This window comes from Crocodylus siamensis, chromosome 3, assembly GCF_052110815.1.
Source record: "Crocodylus siamensis isolate JL-2025a chromosome 3, ASM5211081v1, whole genome shotgun sequence".
Classification (NCBI taxonomy): Eukaryota; Metazoa; Chordata; order Crocodylia; family Crocodylidae; genus Crocodylus; species Crocodylus siamensis.
This window is the reverse complement of record NC_143397.1, coordinates 127,431,952-127,455,166: the sequence shown is the minus strand read 5'-3', so window position 1 is coordinate 127,455,166 and position 23,215 is coordinate 127,431,952. Positions and strand designations below refer to the sequence as shown.

The 23,215-nt window shown below is 42.6% G+C and overlaps 1 long non-coding RNA gene across 1 annotated transcript in view; it reads left to right on the top strand.

Annotated features, from left to right (window-relative positions):
- LOC149868784 (uncharacterized) overlaps window positions 1-23,215 on the top strand; it is an 81,080-nt gene that overhangs the window by 5,446 nt on the left and 52,419 nt on the right. The gene's annotated exons all lie outside the window — the stretch shown is intronic.

Below are 23,215 nucleotides of genomic sequence, written 5' to 3'. Positions count from 1 at the left end.
AAGCAAAAATGACCTCTCTGCTACTCCTTTAGTGAAATTCCCAGTTCTCCATGTGTCTCAACAAATTCTTTTGAGTCTCTCATTCTCTTTTTCTGTTGTCTGTTTGACACTTCTGTCACTCATTCACTCTTTGTTTGACACTTCTCCTGTCATTCAGCTTGCTTCTGGAGAGCAGTCTCACTTGAAGTATTTTTCCTTTGATTTTTCTTATTTTACAGTTTCTGTCCCCTCACCTGCTCTTCTTTCTATGCCATTATTGACCTTTTGCTTCTGTCTCTTACCAAATCCTCTTTAACTAAGCAGTCAGCTTCTAGTAGTGCTGTCACCATGCTACCCTGTAAGTTAGAACCTGGTAGTCACAATGATGAGCAATTGACTCATTTTGATCTCCTATTGGATCTAATTTTTCTAGCACTTTTCCCCTCTACCCTAAACAGAGGCTTGTAACTAAAATCTTTTCAAATTATGGGCCTGATCCTGAAATAAAAATACAGCAAACTTCCATTGACTGCTAGTTTTTTTCCTGCCTGTGGATGATGGGAAGAGCCCCTGTTTTGGTTAAATTTTAAGTTTAGTGAGTGGCATTTCCCGAATTGGAGAGCGTTTTCTCTAATATTTGTTTGAGAAATAGTTTAGAAATTGCTAAATTGAGTAATACCAACAGCCTGTGTAGTCTGATATTCTGCCTTTTGATAAGGAATCAGTGCAAGAAGCTAGCATCTCAAAAGTATGCAATCCTGAAATAACCTATACACAGAGACAGCTTCTTCCTAATTTGTGTCAGATAGTGATAGGTTGATGCCTTGTAACTTAAGGTCTTCAGTTCTATATGCATTTGATCTAATGCACTAATGGGTATTGTAGATAATAATAAAATCTATTTCTAGATTTTATTGTCTTTTACAATTTATTCCTAGTTTAGGGTTATCTTTTATTAAGGTAATTGTGTACAGAACCTGCCCCCCCATGATGCATGTGGTAAAATAAGAGCAAAAAGTCATATATTTTAAGGCTAGCAGGGGTCATTGTAACCATCTAGACCAGGGCTTTCCAAAGCTTTGTTTTTAGAAAGCCATCTAAACCATCAGATGTCATGCTTGGAGAGGAGGGGTGCATAATAAAATGCAATATCTTTATGTTCACAGATGTAACATTATATGCATTACATATGCCATAAGAGTTGCAATAAGGAACATCCAGCTGCTTAATCCAAGCTTGAGGGAGAATTCTGTGTCTGATAAAATACTTTAGGCCAGCTCATGTAACTGGGCACCTTCCAAAAGGCTTGGCACACTGGTATTCATTGGATGGAGAACAAAGTTGGATTTTCTGTCAGCCTATTAAGCCCATTACAAAGGAAATCATTAGCCTTAACAATGACTGCTACAAAGGTTTGTCAGTCAATTACTGCTGAACATTGGGAACCCACTGATCTAGAGTTGACTTTCTGTGTGATGTGAGCTCTAGAAGCTTTGCCCCATTCTTTAATACACTAGAATAATTCCAAAAGACTGTAATGTTATCTGCTTCATCAGCAGTCAAATATAGACCAAATGCAGGAATTATTTGGTGCCTGGAAAATCTGTAATTCAACCTGAGGGACATTGGACAGGTTCTGGAGCATAGGTGAGAACCTGCATGTGTTGCAAAAGCTATGGGATTCTTTATTCATTTTCCATACACATCACATACCTACTTAAATCTCAGTTTTGCAATTTTTGCAGAAACCATGAAAAAGGCGGTTTCCGTGATCACTGCGAAAAATGGCATTTCCTGCAATTTTGCATGGGATCAACCAAAAATTAATAAATAAAAGCTTTCTGGAATACAAAGGAAGTGTGGCAATCCCTGCAGCCATGGAGGACATGGCTTAAGAGAGAGCTAATGAGAAGCTGAGCTAATGACATAGACTCAGTGAAGGCACCAGTCAGGAAAGCAGAAGGGTTTTGGCACCATCTTTTAAGAAGTCAGATGCAAGATCAGAAGATGAGTGATTACTCTCTCTGTGAATCAGCAGTGAGGGCCATGGCCTCTGGGTCCCCTTAGCCAATCATTGCTGAGGGGGGACTTACTGCAAAAAAAATCACAAAATCAGCTCCATGTGCTGCAAGCAGCTCATGAAAATCTCTTCATCTCACCACAATGTAGATAGGTCTTTAATCATAAGTCTCCTCCTGCATCTGCTGGTAAAGTTGCATGTAGCTGTTTTAAAGCAAACCACTTGCCTCCTTGTTTCTCCCTAGTGACCAGTGGTAAAGGTGGTTACAGGAGCAAATCGCATGCATTGGGCTACAGGCTGGATTTCAGTTTGAATGGCATGAAAGGATGCTTGACCCCAGGGGCAGCTACCTTGCTTTGGAATGAGTGAAGACATGCTGTGTAAGTGTCTGCACGTACAGAAAACAGATCTACCAGATAAGAAGAGCACTGAGAAAGAAGTCACAAAAGAAAATGTAACAAAGCAAAGAATGAATGAGAGAAAAAATGTATTGCCTGTTGGCAGTGCATTTATGACCCAGATACCTTGTTCTGGGCAGACCCAAATCCTCAGATTGACCACAACCGCTCCATTTAATAATAGGCAAATTTCATTGATACGCAGTGATAGCAGATAAGAATAATGCAAACAATTCTATAGCTACTAGTCCTAAAGCTGTCACAGAGGGAAGGTACATTTGGCCAGTATGCAAGCTTCACCCTGAGGTTCTTTCTTCAATGTCAGATGTCAGCAGCCTCGAGATCAAAGGCTGAGGCCCACCCTTCCCCAGTGGGGTGGGTGAGACAGGCTGCTGCTATGCCCTCTTTCCATGGTGGCATCAGGTTCCCCTTTCATGGACTCTTTGCTGCTCTGAAATCCCTCCTTTTGTATCCTTTGTCCCCTCTGAATACTCTTCATTCCTAGGCATCATTGATTGGTCTCCCTGGGGTCATCATACTGTCATCTATGTTTTGTCCTGTCAGCATATTCCTTTGTTTCCCAACCCATCACATGCACACATCTTAATTTGGTTATTTACTGGGCCTCCTAATTTGGTCTGTTCACAAAAGTTGGAAATGCCAGGCCCTGCAGTTGGGCACTGTGACCTAGCCAATGCCGCAGAGCCCCTTATCTCATGTTATGGAACAGTATGGTACATATCTTTAATTTCCCAGCCTGTGTGTTTGCTGGCTTCAGATACAGTGTGCCTGGAAGGACACTTTGTCACAAACAGGCTTTTAGAAATCTATTAACCCTTGCCATTGGCCTGGACCATTGTTTTAATGAAATATCTACTTTACCTACAAGCCAATTCCCAAAAGCAAACCTCTAAATACCATTTTCGAGCCATCATCACCAACCAGAAAGCTGATGACTATAAAGGGAAAGAGAAACAGAGCAGAAAAGTGATAGATAAAATGAACAGAAAAAAAGAGAACAGTAGTTGTATTAGGCAATGGGGGATCTAAAGAGCCCATCCACTAACTCAGTGATGCTCAAACAGGGTGCAATGATATCCTTTTAAACATGCTACTCATTATTAGCACTGCTAGGTGTGCAAATACCTACACTTAATTCAGAAAATAAACCCAATGATTTAAAATAGGAATCCACAGTGTCAAAAACATTCTGACCTGCTGTGGTCTGAGTTGTTTGCAATGAAATAATTGCTCTATTATCTTTCTTTAATCAAGATATGAGTCAAAGGTAAGAGCTGGTATTCTCCAAGGGATTTCTTGAGTCTAAAAAGGGTGAAAACTACTGCACTAACCTGATCAAGCAAGGTCCAGTAAAACAGATTTGTGACCTTGCCTAAAGAAAAGACCTTGCTTTTCATTTCTCAATATGTGCTTGAATCTTTGTTCTTCTGTCAACCTTCATTAGTAAACAACAGATGTTCAGGAAGGTGAAACTTTGTCTTTTCCTTTTGGCTGTGGAACCATTTGATGGAGATTTGGAGCTTATCATTTTACATGATGTCTGCATGGCAGAACTCTCTTGCACTGCAGTCTCTCTTCCCTGATGTGCCATTCAAACTCCAGAATGATTTTACTTGCAATGAAAGGAATTTCCACCTCAGTAAACTCGCAGCTCCACTGACTTCCATTTGCAGTGATACTAGTGGAGCTCTAGGAATTAATTTTTTTGATGACCATACAGTAAGAGTTTACAGTCCCCAGAGAGAAAATTAGATGTTAGCATTTTATGTTTAATTAGCTTGGCCAACAACAATGTATTCATTAATTAGCAAACATTAGGTTTGGAGTTTTGTACATCATTTACCAGGATTATTCACTTTCAAGGGAGTTTGCATTTTTTTCCAGGGATGAAGCATTTTTTCACCCGGTTGCATGGCTACTTAATTTGTAGTAATTCCTTTTTGAAGCATATGCATAGTTTTTTATTGTAAATATTTGAAACTACTTTAAGTATGGGAAAATATTGTTATGTGAACCATTACCATTCAGAGCTCTTGTAGGCTCAGTTCTAGTAATGTTGATCTAGGCTGTCTTTTCACCTGCATAGTAACAAATAGGTAATCTTTAGAGGATCAACATATGCTTTAACAATAAGTTTTTTTTCCTTTGTCCAGTCCATATAGTGCTTGTAACTGACAACACAGTACAGGCCAAATCTTCTGTTTATCACTAGACCAGATGGGTAGTTTTAGTACAGAATCTGCCCCACTGAAGTGCCTGAATTCTTATCCAGAAGGACTTTATATGACAGTCTATCTCAGACTCCACAAATATTCTGTCCTTGGCTTCCTTCCCAAGGCTGCCAAAAGGCACTTAGTTGCGTAGGTGTTTTTGTAATAAAGACACTTTTCTTTAAGGAACTGGAAACAAATAGGTCATTTCTGAAAAATCTGCATAAATCTGAAAGGCTTAGAAGCTTATTAATGGTATGAAGCAAGTAACTGTCTCCATGGGCAGTTCTATGATTCTGAAAAGGAGTGTGCAGGAGGTGTAGTGCATCCTTACATACCACAACACACTTTTCTTCAATTCAGAAGAAGTTAGAAAATGTACTAATATGCTAGGGGCCTAGGGCTGTTATTCTGTTAAGATCGGAGCAACAACAAATATAAGTGAGCTGGGTGGGTGAAGGGTTTGACTGCCAGCTCCAGGGAAGGGAAGACGCCTGGGGCCAGGGGAGTACAGCTGTTACTTCCCAGCCTGGACAGACAGAACTCTGAACTCTGAACCCCAACATGTGGGTCCCCCAGACACTTCACCACAGCTCCAAAGTGCCCCTCACTGCCCTTTGTGCTTTGTCCCTGCCACCCCAAATGCCTCCTGGCTCCACTCTGTTCCCTGTTATCCCACATATCCCCCATGCTCAGCCCTGCTCCTTTATGCCCCAAACTCCAGCACACTGCTATCCCCTTCATGTCCCGTGGTGTTCTGCCCTTCCCCTTCACTGCCCCCTGATCCCACTGCATTCTGCACAGACCCAACTCCACCAACCCCCTCACCCTCCTGTCCCTTCACCATATTCCTCGCATCCCTCTGAGCACCCAAACCACACTGTAGCCCTCATCTCCAGGGTCTCCCTTACCCACAGTCTCTCTTGCTTCCAACCCTTCACACCTCATTTCATCCCCACAACCCCATCTGCTGTAATGAAATGAACACTATTCATTCATCCCCATAATGCCACACTCCCATCCACATAATGTCATACTCTCTCCTCATCCTACATCCCTCTATCCTACAGGTCCTCCTCCCCACAAAAGTTTCTTGGTTCCCATGGTTCCTCCCTCACCACCATTCAGCCCCTCAAAACCCCCAGAAACCTCTTCCCTCAGATCATCTCCCAACAAGTTCCCCCTGCCCTGGTCCCTGACAAAGGGACAGGTTGGGGCAGGGTTATAAATGCCATGCCCCACCCCCCCAGCTCAAAGCATTCTCACAGCTGGCCTCCACTGCCCTCTACCCTCAAAATACAGAAACAAACAGTTGTGGTTGCACCACCTCTACCTGGCTCCTCTTGGTCTGCTTTATGCCACCCTGGTTATGCCACTGGCCCCACAGCTACCTCCATATGCTGCAATGTATAACTTAGGGTTCCTGCAGAAACCTATCTTATCATCTAACTTTTGCAACTTACTTCTGACTGTTGTGCCACAGCACAGCTTGTCCTGCCTTCAGCCCTGCCCATTCTTTCCCTGTCTTTGATTTGTTGTGGGTTTGAATCCCCTAGGGAAAAAGCCACCCAGAAGAGGTCCCTATATGGTGGTACCCCCTTATTGGACATGCTGGAAGGTGAACAGAGAAACGTTACTCAGAGTTGCTAGGATAACAGTAGGGAGGAAGAGAGCTCGATTAGAGGAAAATCAGGGATCATAAACACTTACGGAGTAAAGAAATTAGCGTGAAACAAGTAGATAATAATATGCCCTGAAGTCAGTTGACTTCCTCAGCTCTACCTGAATAGAAATGCAGCTGTCCCTACAGAACAATTTGTTGTAAATTGAGTGGCCCAGAGATCAAAGAGGTGGTGCAACTTCACTATCAACCCCTTTCCCTGACCAATTGGATCCATCTCTGATCATCTCTTTTTTGTTAGGGAGCTATTTAGACAAAAATTAGAGCCTACCCACACCTCAAACTGCAACAAACTGATTTTTGAGTTACTTCTGGTTTTAATCTGGTTATGCTCAGAAAAACAAACAAAGCATAACAAGAAGAGAAGAAAACTAAAATATGCACTATAGTAAATAGGAGTTGTTTCTTACAGAATTTTCTGCATTTTTTTGTATTACAAAAAATAATATTATTGAACATAATTAATTGTTTAGAGCAGGTGTGGGCAATTATTTGGCCTTCTGGCCAAATGGGCAGTTTTGTTGAGGCATTGCAGTCCAGGTCAGCACCCCTTCCTATGGAACAACTTACCAAAACTCTCTATTGGGGATGGGCCCATGGGTGAGCTGGAGGCGGTGTTCTGGAGCAGAAGGGGCTGTCCCCCGTACCTGGGCTGGGTGAAGCCAAGAGACCTGCTGCAGGCCGACAAAATTGCTTTGCAAGACAGATTACGCCTATGGGCCATATTTTGCCAACCCCTGGATTAGATGCTTCTTTAGATTCAAGAAGTTGGGTTCTTGCTCTGGATGGTTTTCTTTTACATCTTTAAAAAAAAATGGAACCAAAATCTGTGTCCTGGTCTCTTGCTTTCTAATAAGCCTTTTTGGGCAAAATAATGTTTATCACAAGGCCATTGTTTCACTGATTAAGCTGTTGGAGATTTTCATTTTCCAAGTAAAAGCACCTGAATGTACATGTTTTTCCTATATTATAGCTTGGGAAACAGCATTTCTGAGAGTCTAAGCAGTTTGGCTAATTTTTCAGTTTGTCTTGCGTTTTTTAGCTTCCTTAAGAAATTAGGGCATGAAATACTGCACAACTGGCTATTTGATATTGCTGGTGGTGTTCTTGACCTGGAAAGAAGAACAAAGGACTGGAAGTTCCATGAGCATAAATAGCATCAATAGCATGCTCTCTGTTTCCCAGTTGGGAATTAAGATCATCATGTTAAATTAAATCTCTCAGTATAATAGTTGTCACTTGGTTCTTGCAACACAAGAGGAATGAAATATAAATTCCTTCTTTTAGAAGTTCATTTACAGGTGTGGAATGTAACATGTTTTTGTGAACAGCAGTAGATAGAACAATTTGCTGTTTCTATGAATTATTATTATTAGACTTTTCTAAAATCTATTAGAACAAAAAGGTAATTTAGGTTGATATGATCATGAATCTTAGTTTCAGTTTAAAGAACTGAAATGGAAACAAAGCTGTTGAAAAAATGTTTTTCTTTCCTAATTTAAAATAGTTCTCATTACATAGCAAGTAATTCAGTCTCATGACAGTCCTGAGCAAATCAGCAAAGCATGTTTCAAGACTTGTTGCAATTCAGAGGGGGACTCAGGTTCTGATAACATTTTGATCGGGTGTCAAGTTTTGTGCAAGTTTTCGTACAAGAGGTTACAATACAAGACATTTATTGTATTTGTAGAATAAAATGCGTTGAATGTATATGATCTCAAGTATAGATAGCCTTGAGATTCTAAGTGCAAGAGTGGCTGTAAGGAATCTTGTGGAGCACAGGGTAGATAAATACCTGAGCCAGAGGACAATCTAAACCAAGTGCTGAGCCTCCCTGAGAGGGTCAGTATCAGAAAGCCCAAATCCAAGCCAACAATCCAAGATCCAAAGTTACAGTCCTGGCAGTGCCATAAGTCACAAGCCAGAGAATCCAGGACCAGCCAAATAGGGTGAGGAGGAGCAGAAAGCCAGCCTGATGGGGCCAGGTACAGGCTGTGAAGCACTGAACAGTCAAAGCCCAACTGAAAGGCCTGGGCTTATATATTAGGCCTAGCCTCCTGTGAGGCATTTACCTTGACCCTTGCAGATGGTGCCACTCTGAAACCAGGTGGACCTGCTGAGGGTACAGCTTGTCATCTAACACAAAGGATCAGAGCCAAAACCAAGAAAAAATTACTGGCCCAAAGAAGCTTGAGGAACAATATATATGATCTCATTAGAAGTGTTTTACTGGGTCAGACCAATGGTCCCTCTAGCCCAGTATCTGGTCTCTAGCAGAAAATGCTATAGAGGGAAAGCATTGATATATCTAGAGTGATCAAAACCTAGTGCCTGAGGCACTTCTTTAGGTTATGGAAGTCCCACATTTGAATCAGGCAGAACAAGGATTTGAACTTGGGTATACTCACAGCCTAGGCATGTGCCCTAAAGCCACAGCTGTAGTGTTCATTTCATTAGAGTGAAAGATTATATTGAATCATTGAATATTCAAAGACTTCTGATTTTTTAATGCTATAGATATATACATCTTCATTGGCTTGTTAGTTATAGTATTCCTGGCACAATGGGTAATCTCAAGAATATCCCAGGAGGGACTAAATGCACTGGGAATAATTAACACAAGTCCTAATGACAAAACAGTGCAGGTAACGAGGTTTTTTTAAGTTTCACTCCCTGGAAGAAGGTATAATCTGTTTTGATCTGGCTTAAGAAGTCTAAGAGAGCAAAGGACTTTAAAACATATGTAACAGTGTTAGATCAGACTCTCTTACAGCCTGGTCTCTGTCCGGTTGGGCTTATGCTTCCACGTGTTGCAACAAAGGAAATTTGGCATGATTGGACCATTCAACCTGAACTTCTGATTGGACAAACTATGATCCATGGATATGGCTCAAAGTGATTGCAGAATTCACTCTAAACTCTTGATTGGATGAGCTGCTATCTGGGGGTGTGGCCCCCTGAGGGGATAAAGGAAGGTGTGTGCTGTATCTACATGTGATTATTAATGCAATGCAATAAGCTTGGGTGCAGTTTGCATTTACATGTGCATCTGGGATCTCAGCACATTGAGCCAAGGTGGCACAGCCCTGGCTGGCCAGAGGTCTGGAGGGGTCAACCTGCCAGTCTGGGGCTGCGCCTGCCCAGCTCAACATGCTGTAGAGGGGTGATGGGGGAATGAGGGTGCTCCAGTGCAGGGCTAGCCAGTAGGCATCCCCACACTGTAGCACTCTCATGCCCCAGCCAGTTATCATCTACGTGTGTGTTTCGACTGAGTAAATAACTCTGCCATAGGATAGTACTTGTATCGAGCAGTACTAACTCACAGTGAAGTAAATTAGTTTACCCCAGCCTTATAGTTCCACACATGTAGATGGAGATACTTTACTGTGGAGCTAATTATGCAAATCCATATAGAAGAGATGAGCGAGGAAAATCTTGGATTCTCCTTCCCTTAATATCTTCAGATCAAGACAGGGTGCTTCTCTAGAAAATAGCCTCTGACCAAACCCAGCTATTGGGCTCAATAGAGAAGTAACTGGGTAAAGCTTAGTAGCCTCTGGCATGCAAGAAGTCAGATGAGATATGGTGCAAGACTTCTGATCCTTGTGGATTTTATGAGATGTGGTGCATGCTGACCTTTCATTGACTTCATAGTTTCATAGTTTCTAGGGTTGGAAGGGACCTGAGCAGATCATCTAGTCCGATCCCCTGCCATGGCAGGAAAGAGTACTGGGGTCAAATGACCCCAGCAAGATGTTCATCTAACCTCTTCTTAAACACCCCCAGGGTAGGAGCCTGCACCACTTCTCCTGGAAGCTGGTTCCAGACCCTAGCCGCCCTGACCGTGAAGTAGCGCCTCCTGATATCTAACCTAAAACTACCCTCTGCCAGCTTGTGACCGTTATTCCTGGTCACTCCTGGCAGTGCTCGGGGGAACAGTGATTCCCCCAATGCCTGCTGATCCCCCCTGACTAGTTTCTAACAGGCCACAAGATCCCCCCTCAGCCTTCTCTTTTGGAGGCTGAACAGGTTCAGGTCCCTCAGCCTCTCCTCATAGGGCCTGCCCTGCTGTCCTCTGATCATACGAGTGGCCTCCTCTGGACCCTCTCCATGCCGTTGACATCCTTCTTGAAGTGTGGTGTCCAGCTGCGGCCTAACCAGTGCCGCATAGAGGGGAGGATCACCTCTTTGGACCTGCTCGAGATGGATCTGTGGATGCATGCCAAGGTGCGGTTGGCCTTCCTAACTGCCTCTCCACACTGCCGACCCATGTTCATCTTGGAGTCAATGATGACCCCCAGATCCCTTTCCGCCTCTGTGCTGACAAGAGGGGAGTTCCCCAACCTGTAGGTATGGTGCTGGATGTTCCTCCCGAGCTGCATCACCTTGCACTTGTCTGTGTTGAAACCCATCCTATTCTCGTCTGCCCACCCTTGTAACCTGTCTAGGTCTGATTGTAGCCTGTTGCATCCTTCCAGTGTGCCCACGTCCCCCCACATCTTAGTGTCATCAGCAAATTTGAACAGGGTGCTTTTTACCCCCTTATCCAAATTCCTGAAGAAGATGTTGAACAGTGCGGGCCCGAGGACCGAGCACTGCGGAACCCCACTGGCAACGTCCTTCCAGGTTGAGAAGGACCCATCCACTACCACCCTCTGGATGCAGCCCTCCAGCCAGTTGGCGACCCATTTAACTCTGTGGGTGTCTACGCCACAGCCCTCCAGTTTCTTAATGAGAACGGGGTGAGAGACAGTGTCAAAAACCTTCCAGAAGTCCAGGAAGACTATATCCACTGCTACCCCTGCATCTAGTGATCTGGTGATCTGATCGTAAAAGGCCACCAGGTTGGTCTGACGGGACCTGCCACTGATGAACCCATGTTGGTTGCCCCTAAGCATGCAGTCCCCTGCTGGCCCCTCCTGGATGTGTGCCAGCATAATTTTCTCGAAAAGCTTGCCTAGGATCGAGGTAAGACTAACTGGCCTATAGTTTCCTGGGTCCTCCTTCCTCCCTTTTTTGAAGATGGGGACCACGTTGGCCCTCTTCCAGTCCTCTGGTACCTCACTAGAGCATCACGAGTGCTTGTAAAGTTGTGCCAGGGGACTTGCAATGACCTCGGCCAGTTCCTTTAGAACTCTAGGGTGGAGATCATCCGGACCGGCTGACTTGAATACATCCAACCCCTCCAGAAGCTCCCTAACTAAATCCTAGCTAACCCGTGGCCCAGGTGTGCCTCCCCCGGGGCCCGAGGGGGGCCCAGCAGAGAGGTGGCTGTTCTGGTCCCTACTTAGGAAGACAGAGGCAAAGAAATCGTTAAACATGTTAGCTTTGCCGTCTGGTGTGACGACCAAGTTTCCCATCGTGTCCTGCAAGGGCCCCACATTACCTGGGACCTTCTTTTTACCCCCTATGTATTTAAAAAAGGACTTCTTATTGTCCTTAATCTGGGAAGCTAGTCCCAGTTCCAGCTCTGCCTTGGCCTTCCTAACTACCCCCCTACATCCCCGAGCAACTACAGAATAGTCCTCCCTGGTGATGACCCCTTCTTTCCATTGGGTGTAAGCCTCCTTTTTAGCAAGGAGACATTCCCAGATGCTTTTGGTGAGCCACGGAGGCTTGTGTGCTCTCCTGCTCCCTTTGATCCTCATTGGGATTACCTTCCTTTGGGCTTGGAGGATCGTCTCCTTAAGGAGCGACCACTCTCCTTGGACACCTGGCTCCCCTCCCCTCTGGGACGTCAGTGCTTGTCCAACTATCCTCCTTAGCTTGTTGAAGTCTGCCCTCCTAAAATCTAGGGCCACTGCCTTACTGCACGCCTTTGCCACTTTGCACTGGATGGTGAATTCCAGCAGGCGATGATCGCTGTCGTCCAGGTGGTCGAGCACCCACAGCCCCCTCACCAGGTCATCACCCATGGCCAGGACTAGGTCCAACAAGGCATCTCCCCTGGTGGGGCTGTGCACCTCCTGGGTTAGATGGAGGTCCTGCACTCTGTCCAACAACCTACATGAGCGTTCAGACCTGGCTGACTGTTCTTCCCAGCAGATGTCCGGGAAATTCAGGTCCCCCATGACTACCACATCCTTAGCCTTCACTACCTCTGTGAGCTGACCCAAGAATTCCTGGTCAAGCTCTTCTCCCTGGTTGGGAGGTCTGTAGTAGACTCCCACCGTTAAGTCCCTCTCCCCTCGACTGCCTTGTACTCTAACCCAAAGCACTTCAGAGTGCCCCTCCCTTGACCCCTTGCTAATTGACAAGGATGTGTATTCCTCCTTAATATAGAGCGCCACGCCCCCACCTCTCTTTCCTATCCTGTCCCTCCTGTATAGCCTATAGCCCTTGACATTCACTGCCCAATCATGCGTTGCGTCCCACCACATTTCCGTAATCCCCACTTCAAGTCAGTGCATTCAACCTTGAAAAAAGCTATTCTGTATAGAGAGTTTTTAAACTCTTGCAGAAGATGCTGCCTCTGGCCTGCACTCTCATTTATGAAAATTTCATAGATGAGTCTTATTTAAACCCAGAAAACTGTATGATGTTGTCAGTGAACTCAAGATGAAGAAGCCTTGTAAGAGAACTGGGCTTAAAAGAGGAATCTGGTAGATTTGATACTTTCTGTATTGAGAGATGCTTTGCCAGTTGCAAAAGAAAGCATGAAAGAAGGTCTAAAATGGTAATGTAGCTAGGAAGAGCAACTGGGGTACCAGCCCTAGGTGCTGAATTGGGATTGCAGGGGTTGCAAAAATAGCCGCTGCTTTGCTGCTGGCCTGGCCACTGCTTCCATCAGCATCAAAGCCTGATGCTACCTCATTAAGCTGCCACTACCAGGAGTGCATAAATACTCATGTACTCCCCTCATGTGACACAAAGAGAAAAATGGATAGAGTAACCAGTTAAAAGGGAAGTGCAAAGAAGTGTAAGGAGGGAGGCTGTAAGGGGAGTAAGAAATATCAGTTGGAGGCACCCAAGGGCAGTTTCTAACTGTGCTAGCAAATGCTGAGACAATCCAAGTGGAGAATTTTTTGTAAAGCGTGAGAGTTCAGAGCTCTGTCTGTAGAATGGATCATTCATTATTGATTAAATCCTGCTGATTTAGGAAAATGTTAGATGTTCCTAGACATTTCTGTCTGTTCAAAACCTTTTCATCTGCTCACCCCAGTCCTTTCCATTTTCAAGATTTTTTTAGCTCTCAGGACAGCAACAATCACAAGTGACAAATGATTTCAGAACCCAGTGCTTTTTAGTAATAACTCCATCTGAGTGCACAAGATCTTTGTGCTTTCATTTGACAGAAGAATAGGCTTTGGTGAGGCACAAGACTGGAATTCAGGTGACCTAGGTTCTGTGCCTAACTCTCTGCCCCATCTTGTATTATTCCTGAACCTCTCTGAGCATTAGTTCCCCATCCATACAACGGAGAGACTATTTGCTGTTCTGCTTCTCTTTTCAACATGGGTAAGGCTTTGGCATGCGAACAAGTTGTTGTGAAGTAAAGGATAAGACTTTACATGTGCTTCGCTGTGTGCCCCATAGTAAACGACAGATACACATGGTAGCTTACCGCTCAGTGAAAGAGAGCTGAGCTGCCATAGGTCAGCTTCTGTTTACTGCAAGATAAAAGCTTTTATGGTCATTTATATGTATATTTATGGAAAATTCAGCTGGCACACTGTAGAGTCCCAGTAAATCTTTGTCTTCCTTTATTTGGAAGTAACTTGTTTGTGTATCCATATACCAAGTTGCCCCACATGGATCTTAGGTGGGCCTCAATACCTAACTGTGGGCTGCAATACTTAACTGTGAACCAGTAATTCTGCTCTCAGTGTGATTTTTTTTTTACCCAATGACTGTCTAATGTGAAAAGCACAAATTGTCCAGGAAAATGAGACCTGCACCAAGGACTGCCCTCTCTACTATGTGCCATAATAACCACTAGAGGGTTGTGCATCTCCTTGTGTGCTGGCCATCTAGACCCATGAATTTTGCATTCAAGTACCTGGAGTCAATGGAAAGGATATCCTACTATCTTGTGGTTAAGATAGTGGGTTGGGAGTTGGGAGATATGGCTTTGGATCTAATTCTGTAGGACAAGTCAACATTTATGTTTTGAGACAAAGAGAAGAGTGGGAGGGAGAATAGAAAAGGCAGCATCTTTGGGGCTTCTATTCAACAAGAAGTATGGTGTTAGCCTCCCTTAACTTTGTTGTTGTAATAGTACTAGGGGCAGTGCTTGCTTTCTTGGTTAGAAGGGCCATTTTCTTGAGCGAAAGTCCCATGTTAGTAAGTGGGTTCAGAATAGCCTTCAGCCAGTCCTGAAGAGAGAGAGTTTTATGAAATTTAGTTAATATAAAATTTTCCTCTCCTTCTTTTTCAGTGCTTAAGCACAATAATGATGATACAATAAACAATTAATCACCTCCTCCTGTTCGCACAGAAAATAGTAGCAGAAAAAAAGGTGTGGAAACAAGTCTGTATTTGAAATGAATTCTCTTTTGAAATGTTGGCATGCGTGAATTTCCACAACAAAGTCTAAGTGGCTAACAGAATTTGTCCACCTTGCTTAAAATTTCTGCAGGGATTATTTTTGTTTTTACTTTTTGAAATTGGAAAAAAAAATTCAACAAAAAGAAAATGTTAGAACACCTGAGTCCTGACCAGCCCTTGAGCCCAGGAGGTTAGGCTGTCATGATAGCAGATGTGAGATCAAATTAAATTTACAGCTCACTTGTGTTCATTTTCACTGGAGAGATCTCTTAATTAGTAGGCTTACACAAGAGATTGCAAACTGAGTAATATGTTTCCTGAAAATATTTTGCATATTTAAAAATTAATTAACGTGTTTAAGCTACCTGAAATGATATTTATACTGTAATCGAAAGGGCTGGTGTGCACTTCAGTGGAGCACTGGTAATTCAGGAGCGTGAAACGGTCTGCATTTACACGGGCAGGTTATTTTACATGACTAAGAATTATGTTTGCAGTTACACTAGATTAGACAAAAATGCCCTCATATTTTCTACATAATGTAATCAACTGAAGCTAAGGAATACATTTCCTGTATGGCATAATATTGCCCATTGGGGCCATGACTGGAGTTTTGACTTCTGATATTTTACACACACACACACACACACACAATTGGGGACAAGTTACTGAACAGGATGGATGCAGACCACTGATCTGCTCCCATACAATGAATTTTTTTTTTATATGAGAAGCTAATAAAGTTAGATTTTTTTCCTCTTTGGTGTTCTTGAAGTCTTCATTCATCCTAGGGTGATTTAAATTGTGGAGTTCTGTAGGGCAGCAGAACCACTTCACAGAAAATAGTAAGAGGGGGAGTGTGAGGATGAAGAAAGGTACCCAACAATTTTCTCTCACCACAGGAGCATTCCAGCAGGGTTCTTGTGCAGTTGCATTGATAGTAACAAGGTAATAAAGGCAACTACTTTTAATCGTTTCCTAATTAATACCTTTATTGCAGCTTCTTGCTGCTTATCTGCCTGAAGTTAATTAATTAGAAGCAAGTGAGAGTTAAAGGGCTCAATGCATTTTTCCAAAAAGTTAATTAATCTGACTGTTATCTCACTTAGGAAGCCCATCTCATACTGGTCTGAGAAATTGTAACAATTTTAAGCTTATTGAAACTGACCTAAATGCCGAACAAGGTCAGAATATAGAAAAGCGTTTCCCAGTCTAATATGCAGTTATGGTTTACAATCTGAATACTCATTTTGATCCATATCTAAAATGTTCTTTTTAAAGCCACTACTTGCATGGATGACAATATGCTTTGAGTCACAGTGTCATACCATGCCTAGCAAAACTATAAGCATACAATTAATATTGGTACTTGGCAAGATCACATGGCTATGAATCCAGGGGCTTATCGGGCTTGAAAAAAGGATTAGACATTTATATGGGTAATGAGAACATCTACAGTTACATTAATTGGGATAAAAAGGAGGAAATTTTCATTCTACATGGGACAGCCAAAGACTGACTAGTGGACTTAGATGAGCCATTCTCAACTAGGAAGATGTGAGACCCTTTTGACAGTGCCCGGCGATATGAGGACATAAGCACTCATTCTTCCCTACCTGGCCCTCTATGCAAGGAAGTAAGTGCAGACTCGCACTTATCCCTGTGGCCTCTGTGTTAGAACAGAAGTGCTTGCTCCTCCCTCCCCCTCCCCCTAGCCCATAAGTAAAGACCTAAGCTCAGGTTTAGCTGTGCTGGCTCCAGTGCAAGGAGGTAAACTCATGACGGTTCCCGCCCCGGTGCTCTGAGAGGAGCTAAGTGCTTGCAATAAAATGTGCGCTAAGTTCTGCAATAAATGCAGGCAAGGTTCTTAGGGTAAATCTGATATCTTTTATTAGAACAACTCAAATAGTTGGAAAAAAATTTCTTAACAAGCCTTTCGGGTTTAAAAACCATTCGTCAGGCTCAGGAAGCATCTGCAGATGGTGTGTGATCTGCCTTGATGGAATTTTTTTCCCAATTATTTGAGTTGGTCTAATAAAAGATATCAAATTTACCCAAAGAACTTTGTTTGCCTATGTCCTTAGACCAACACGCCTACAACCTATACCCCAATATATACATTTATTTTTTAAATGTGGTGTTGCTTAAATCATAGATGTTATAGAGAGGACCCTGGAGCCTAAAAAGAACTGCTGACTTAGAAGTGCCTCTAATGAATAATGTAGTCCATAATTGGGATTTCTTGATGCTGAATTAGATGGACTGTGGATCTGATCAGTTAGGGCAATTCCTACTTCTTACAATGTGAATGAAATAGGACTTCACCATTATTTGAAACAATGGTCGGAATTCGTTTCTTACTACTAAATTGAGCAATTCCATTTCAAGATAAATAAGGTTAGATGGGTGAGCTTGATTTATCTTCCCTGCATCCCTGCATTTATTACATATCCTACAGAAGGACATAGTGGAGATGTTGGCAAAGGTTAGGGATTACCTAGGGCACTGTTATACCATCCATCCCCAAGAAAGCAGAAAATGTGAATTTTTCATTGTTTATCAGCCATATGTAAGATCAGTTTACCTCAGAGGCAAAGTAGGAATTTGATAAGGGTCTTGGGGTTTACAAAGTCCCTCAGAAAATATTTGCCATTTGTAGTGGTAACTGGTGCTATGTGTGTTGCATGGATGAATGAACAGATGGAATTTTTTTCCTTAATGCCAGTCCTTGGTTTCCAAACTTAAGATCAAGAAGTGTACAGCTCAGATTGAGACTTTAAAATTTTTTTTGCATATCCATCCACTGAGGAATACAGAAGGCATTTTTTTAAAGTGGCTTCTGATATTACAGCTATGATTGTCTTGTGCTAAGATTTTGTGCATAAAACAAGATCAGATCTACTTGCATAAGTTTCATTTGCTTGTGCACAGACAAAATATTTACAGTTTGCTTTTCAGAGCCACAGGAGCCCCACTTCTTTCTACTTCACTCAAAATGCTGGGTGCTTAGCACGTCTGAAAAATGTTAATTGTTGTCTCAATATTTAAATAACTCTCATGACTGGGTCCAAAATATTTGAGACTGATAATTTAGCTGGTTCCTCCTTGGGTCTTTCTGATACATGGGTAGAAACACCATATGCTTTGAGAATAAGCAAGGTGAATCTCAGAAGGGAATCTACAGTATAGAGTAGATACCATTGATTGTTCATATCTGCAGGTTTGGGGGGCATCCATGCTGAATATGTGAAACTTAAGAGTTTACAGCCAAATCAGGTATCTTGACACATAGGAAAAGGGCATAAAATAGGCTAAAATAAGATTACTTGAAAGCTTGGCTGGTTCTGTGGATATAAAACGGGCTCATCTTAAACCTGAGTCTGTATTTGATTCAAGAAATTTGAGAGATGGTATTGTTTCTGAAAAACTACTTTGGGCAATTTCCCCCATCTCATATATCTGGGATCTAAAGGCTGGAATGGAGACAAGCATTTGAATTTACTGTTGATTTCAAGCAGCATGCAATGGCCTGGTTCACATTTCTTTTGCTGACTCAAGTTTGAAGCAGGCTGGTAACATTTCAGCTTCTGCTTATAAGCCAAAAATATCTATTGGAAAAATGTAAGCCGTTCTAAAAAGAAAGCAAGCTCTCTGCTTACATCTTATTTCTAGCCCAAGCTTATTTCTGAGCTTCTATAATGCTCACTCTGACCTCTACTTCAGTCACTAGTTGATGTGTTTCTATTTCTCATCTTAATACTGTTCTCCAACATGCTGTCACTGTCATTATCTGATAATACCAAATGCTGGTCTGTTACCAGCCCTTGATTTCTCCTTAGTTAAATGACCAGGTTGCAGGGAGTATTATCAGATTACAGAATAGCACTACATCACTGAGTTCTATCTCGTAATCCCTTCATGCCAACCACTGGGGATTCCTTGTGTTTTTAGAATGAGCAATCCTAAATGCAGAGTTTGAAATCCTGTTTTTTTGTTGTTGTATAATGGCAAAGAGGAGTTAAGACTAAGAGTGAAAACTGACAGGTGATGAGTTAAAAAAAACCAATTACATTTTAAAATGCTGCTGTGATGGTAGATGACATAAGATCCCACTGACTGTGGTGCACTGACAGGCTTCTTTAGAAGTTACAGATGATCCTGAAGCCATACTTCCCTTTTGGGTAATTTGAAATCTGGACCATGAGCTGGCTTGATGATTGCCACGGTATAAGAACTTAGATAATTACAGAGAGATTGCTATCCAGAGAAATGGACATATTTTGGTGTGATTTTATCCCTTTTGCAAATTATATCATATTTGTTATAAATGTCTGTAACAGTAATACCAAAGCAATAAAGGGATAATGAGGCCTGAAGAATTTTGAAATGCTATGGTTGCCTCCATGTCTGTGCTGACATGCATGCACAATCATGCTAGCTTTAATGGGAATTGTGTGCCAAGTGAAGAAGTCTGCACATCTCCTAATGGACTGAGTCTTCTAGTTCCCGTCAGGCTGTGTGTTGCACCACATCTCGAAGCAAAGAGTGACTGCATTTTCTGGGTGGACAGAAGCGTTCTTAAGTTCACCTTAGCTTATGGCAACTGTGCTTCATAGCTTTTTAAGAAGCCAGTATCACATACGGAAAAAAGAAACCCTCAACCTTAAATCTTACCTTAAGATCTCCCCCCCACCCCCAAACCTGAGGTTTTGAAATTTGTTTCATCCCATGCAGACTGAAAATGAGACTTTTTGCATCAGGTATATCATAATCTCTTTTGGTGTGTAGCTGGGGGTAAAGCAGATGGAGAATCACAACCCCAGTGGTTAGGGTATTGGTGACTCAGCACCAAGATGCTGATCTGGATCAGAGACTTGAAACTGGATAGTCTGCACTCCAATCAGTTGGTGAACTATTAGACTATATTTCTGTTTAGCATAAGACTATTCAATGTGTAGTAGTAAATTTAGTTGGCTTTTGGCCTACTTGACTAGAAAAACAGACAGAGACCAGAAGTGCTGATACTGCTTATTTCAGTTATATATTTTGAGATAAGAAATCCTGCATGTCATATTACCCTGTGGACAGATGTCCAGTTAAGTAAACTTGTTTTAGTTTCTCCAAGGTCATATTTTTTTTCTCTCTTTATCTGTCTTAAGTATAAAAATGCTTGAAAACTTAGAGAGGAAGAGGATTCCTTTGAAACAGACAAGTGAGTGATTTTCCTTGCTGTATGAAATCCTCCCTGTGATCACAGTATAGCCCTAAATAAAGAAAAGCTCTGTCAGTTCTGATTCAACAATGCAAAGTTTGATTTCTTCCATAATTTGGTGCTGTGACTTGGATAGAGGTGCCCGGAGTGATCAGTTGGGACACAGACATCTCTTCACTGAAGCCCTGGCACCAAACCAAGGTAAGAGACCTTTTGAAATCTCTATTGGGGCTTTTCAGTGAGAGGCTGTCTCTATGTCTTCCTGATTCACTGCTTGAGGCTCACCCTATCTGAACTTTTTTTCTGCCAGAACTGTCAGACCCACTGTGTAAGTAGTAACTGTAAGTAGAAAGAGTTAAGGTTAAAGACTGTGTTGCTGTTGTCATTGAAAGTATTTCCCTGTGTGAATTGAGTTAAGTTCTGTAAAGAACTATGAGATCTCTCTGAGGCCAGAAGTAGAAACCTTGTGTAGCTGCCCCGAAGACAACAGATTTTTTCTGTGTGCTATTTGAAAGCAAGTGTGCAAGGTTGAAACTCTTAGAGTGTGAGTGTTTTCCACGATAAGCATTGACCAAGGCTGAGACTAAAGAAATGCTCTTGAACCTCATGCCTCAATGCAGAAATTCCCCTGTGTGAACTGAGAGTATGAATTGAGAAATATGAGCCACTGACCAGGTCTGAGACTAAGGTTGGGTTCAGCTGTCCCAAGGCTGTCCAGAAGGGCAGTTTTGAATGCAAGGGGGCCCAACTGAAACCTCGTGACCCAGTGGACAGGTTTACCCTTTCCCCACCCTCATAATGAGCCGTGTCTAACTGTGAGTAACTGCATTGTGTGCTGTTATTGCAGTGGAGTTTTGTCTTTGGACATTAGCCACAGCATCTCTGCCACTAGCAAATCTCACAACCTGACTGGACACCTTGAATAAGCCATTCCTGTATGAAAGACCTGTGTGAGTTGAGTTTAAAGATATGGGGAGCGGAGAGTCTAAAGACATACCGGCTCCGCCAAAAGGGACTCCAGCATTGTACATGTACATACGCTATGGCCATAACATTTGTAAGTTTCAAGACAAATGGAATTGGTATACCAGAGATGATTTTAGCTGGCAGTTTCCCCTGGAGGGAACATTTGATTTAAGTAAAATTGTTCATCTCCACAGAGACCTTGAGTTAAGAGGTAGTAATATACCACAGACTCAGTGGGACACATTTTTTGATTGGTATGAAGAAGCTTTCAAAAAACGTCAAGAATCTCAAGTTCGGAGTCTTAAGGACTCCCAAGAGAAACTGAAATCTCAGCTAAAGGAATTAAAACTGAAAAGTGCACCAAAAGGGGACCCCCATCAATAGTACCAAAACAACTTTGTCCACAAAAAATTGAGAATGAATCAGCAGAAGATATAATTGATTTTCTTAATGTGCCACCCCCATATCAGCCTCAGGCACAATCTGAACCTGAAGAAGTCCAAAGTAACCAAATAGCAGGATTAGCTCACCTCACTAGGAAACTATCACTCAACAACTGTTACCTGCCCCCAGGGCATGCCCACATTCACCAGAGGCATGGCATCTGTCTCCTGAAATCTCAACCCCCTCCTCTTGTTTAAGGTCTGGTACCCAGTATGGTCTAGCCCCTTCTTTAAAATCTAAAAAGGCTCAGCTTATGCCTTTACGCCAACTTCCAGGGCAAGGTCCAAATGGAGAAACTACAATCACAGTCCCTGTGCCCTGGGCCCCAGGAGATCTCCTAAACCTTGTTAAACAATTTCCCAACATCAGGAAGGAACCCCAGAAATTTAAAGATGAATTGGAAACTGTAATCTATTGTTATAATCCAACATGGGCAGATTTGAACCAATTAATAAGAAGTGTTCTGCCTCTGAGGTCTGCAACCACCTCATCACACAGGCTACTTGGCCTACTCAGGACCCCGGAATAGAAGATTACTTAGCAGATACCTTAGCACGTCCTTGAGGCTGTGCTTAAAATTTGCCCCAGGAAAACTGACTGGGCCAAAATACATAACTGTAAACAAAATAAAGGAAAATCCCCAGCAGACTACATGGACCGCTTGAAACTAGTATTTAAAAGACATTTTGGTATTGAAAATGCAGCTGAAACTGCCCCAGAATCAGTTGCTTCCGCTTTTGTCCATGGACTTCTTTCTAAAGTCCAGGAACAGCTGTGCACAATTGCTGTGGGTTGGCAAACTAAGCTACTTGCAGAACTAGTCACCACTGCAAATCATTGTACAACCTGCCAGGAAAAGAAAAAGGAATCCACAGAAACTAAGCTAATGTCATTACAATTACAGACTTTAGGCAGGGGCAGAAGCTGAGGTTTCTATCAAGGACAGTTTCAGAGGCAGGGGACGTGGTTGTGGGATGGGACGAGAAGGATTTCAGTCCCAAAATAATGACAGTTTTCATTATTGTAGCCAACCAGGACACTGGAAGGCTCAATGGCCTCACTGGCCTGGCCAGCTGGGGATGATGTTTAACCTGCCACCACCTCCTCTCATTCAATTCTCTGTCCCGAATCAGGGAGCCTCCTGTTAGGCCAGCCTGAGGAATAGTAACATCATCACAGCCCCGCTTCTCCCACTTAATCAAGATGATCCCTTCATTTCCTGCGTGATAAATGGCATCTCTACAAAATGTTTAGTAAACACCAGTGCAAGCCATTCTACTCTTCGAGCTGAAGAATTTTCCACAACTCCCCTCCACTCTGCTGTTGTAAATGTTGTAGGAATTTCAAATCAAATAGTTCCTCACCCTGTTTCCCAACCATTACATGTTTCTCTTGGTCCTGTTTCTGATCAACATGCCTTTCTCCTTAGTTCTTGTTCTCCTGTTAATTTGTTAGGCAGAGATTTGCTTTGTAAACTCGGTTGTACTATCTATTGCTCTCCTAATGGTGTTTATTTAGATGTCCCCTGTGATAATGAGATAGCAGTACTTGCCACTTTAGCTAGCTCACCTTCTGAGCCTAAGTTCCCTGATCTTTCTGTGTTGCAAAAAGAAATAAAAGCTATCCCTCCATTTCTCTGGTCCTGGCATGCTAATGAAGTAGGACAAATCCATACTGCCCAGCCTGTAAAAATTAGATTAAACCCAGCTAAGCCTTTACCCAAAGTTGCTCAATACCCTTTACGTCCAGAAGCTGAAGAAGGGATACGCCCTGTTATAACTGCTCTTTTAAAGCAAG